Below are 2,748 nucleotides of genomic sequence, written 5' to 3'. Positions count from 1 at the left end.
TAGCATTATTAACCCATCTATATTGATTACCACCACATGTTAATCAACCTGCATATATCAAGGTATCAAGAAACTTAGTATACGATGCACTATGCATGACATTAACTGCCATAATTTATTTTTGAAAAGTCACTAGTATATGTTCCTTGTTGTGGTTTTTGCTTATGGCATGCATATAAGATCATAACAACATGATATATGAACACGTTATAATCTGCATAGTGATAGAGATACAAAGTATATATATGTTTGATGAATAAGAGTATATAACTATGGCGTCCATCGTCTTCTTGCAAGGATTGGGAAAGACAAAGTCTTCTGCTCTCTCCAACTATGGTCTGTTCTATCTCTCAATGGGGCGAGATTACTTTACGAACATGTAGATTTTGGGAGAACAGGGACCTTGACTTATATAGGTGCTAGGTGACAAAATCCACCCATCATAGAGAATATGTCACTTACCATATGCACCTCCTTAGTAGTTAAGTCACTTGATTCCATACCTTTTAAGATATGTATAATATCTTTAGTTAGGCTCATAATCTATAATATTAATCACAATATCATAGTTACCGATTTACTGTATATATGGTCCTTTGTTTCATTTACAAGATATCACATAAATATTGTGTAAACTTTATTATTAGATGATATGTCCAATTAGGTTCTTACATTCTCCCACTTGGACAATCATATAATACACAATAGCCATATGAATCCAAAACCAAATAAAACAATCTTTAGTCGACATGGACAATACTTACAATATAACCCAACTTCAAGACTCTGTCAAACACAGCCACTCATACCAGATCATAAGAAATCTGATGCAACAATCTGCATAGCACCTTATGTCCATAGTATCAGCACTTGTATTCACATGAGTCACCACAAGGTATAGAAATATTTTTGATATAAAACAACTGAACGTGATTACTGAATGTCTCATATCATGGTCTCACCTTATGGCTTTGTAGATAAAGCCCTTTATACTTTATGCTTCTACTGAAGCTGATGTGTTTCCAAAAGAAGAACACATTCCAATTCTCTGTCAAATACCAGAAGACAAAGATCTTTCAAATAGCTATTCAAGACTTGAGCTGCAGCAATAAATTGTTAGATACCAGCAATCAAATAATCTTTAAACAATTGCAAAACTGACAATGCAATTCTTATTAATCAGTAACAATCAAATTGTATCAAATTGCATCAGCCAAAATAAACTAGAATCTGTAGACAAAAGAAACAAACAGGCAAAAGTTGTACATCAATATGCTCCCACTAAGCTATGGAATCAAAACTATCAGCTAATCCCATGCCCGCAACATGCTTATTAAAAACTTTAACCGGTACTGGTTTGGTGAGGGGATCAGCAATCATTTCTGTTGTCCTAATGTCTTCAATAACTACCTTTTTCTCTTCAGTTTTCTTTCTTACATGAAGAAATTTCAACTCTATTTGCTTTGAGCTGGAAGACCTCTTGTTATTCTTAGCAAAGAAAACTGCAGCAGAGTTATCACAGAAAATAGGCATTGGTCTTTCTACGCTAGGAACAACCTGAGTGCAACGAATGAGATCTCTTAACCAAACAGCATGAGTAGTGGCATAACTTAGTGCAATGAACTCAGATTGCATGGTAGACAAGGTAGCCTCTGTTTGCTTTGAACTACTCCATGATATTGCCCCACCAGCCATTAGAAAAACAAAACCAGAAGTAGACTTTAAGTCATCCTTATCACCTGCATGATCTGAATCAGAATACCCAACAACATCTAATGATTCACTTTTCCTGTACACCAACTTGTAGTCCCTTGTTTTCTTCAGGTATCTCAACACTTTCTTGCCCGCTGTCCAATGAACCTCTCCTGGATTGACTTGATATCTACCAAGCCTGCTAACAGCAAAAGCAATATCTGGGCGAGTACAAACCTGAGCATACATTAAACTTCCTACAAGTGAAGCGTACGGTTTGTTCTTCATGGCATTCTTCTCAAAATCATTCTTAGGACACTGTGATTTATTGAACTTGTCACCTTTGCTCATAGGCAAGTCTCCACCAGAACAGTTTTCCATAGAAAAACGCCTCAGCACTTTGTCTATGTAACTCTCTTGAGAAATTCCCAACAGCCCCCGTTTTCTATCTCTTGTGATCTTGATGCCCAACACAAAAGATGCTTCCCCTAGATCCTTCATCTCAAAAGACTGAGATAAAAAGGATTTGGTCTCTAAAAGCAGTTTCATATCTGTACTAGCCAACAGAATGTCATCTACATACAAAACCAATACAATGAACCTGCTCCCACATACCTTAAAATAAATGCATTCATCTAAAGGATTCTACACAAAACCATTTTCAGTCACAACTGAATCAAACTGCAAGTACCATTGCCTTGAAGCTTGCTTCAAGCCGTAAATGGACTTCTTGAGCCTACACACCATATGCTCACTCCCTTGTTCCTCAAAACCTTGGGGCTGCTTCATATGAATTTCTTCTTCCAATTCTCCGTTAAGGAATGCTGTTTTGACATCCATCTGGTGTAGCTCCATGTCATAATGAGCTACTAATGCCATGATCATCCGAAACGCATCTTTGGTTAAAACCGGTGAAAACGTTTCATGGTAGTCTATCCCCTCTCTTTGAGTAAAACTTTTCGCCACCAACCTAGCCTTGTATCTTTCTATCCTCCCATCTGCGTTTTTCTTCGTTTTAAACACCCATTTGCACCCAATTGGCTTGACATCTGGGTT

The sequence above is a fragment of the Fragaria vesca genome, linkage group LG6 (assembly GCF_000184155.1).
Source record: "Fragaria vesca subsp. vesca linkage group LG6, FraVesHawaii_1.0, whole genome shotgun sequence".
In the NCBI taxonomy this organism is placed as follows: Eukaryota; Viridiplantae; Streptophyta; class Magnoliopsida; order Rosales; family Rosaceae; genus Fragaria; species Fragaria vesca.
This window is presented reverse-complemented; position numbering follows the sequence as displayed.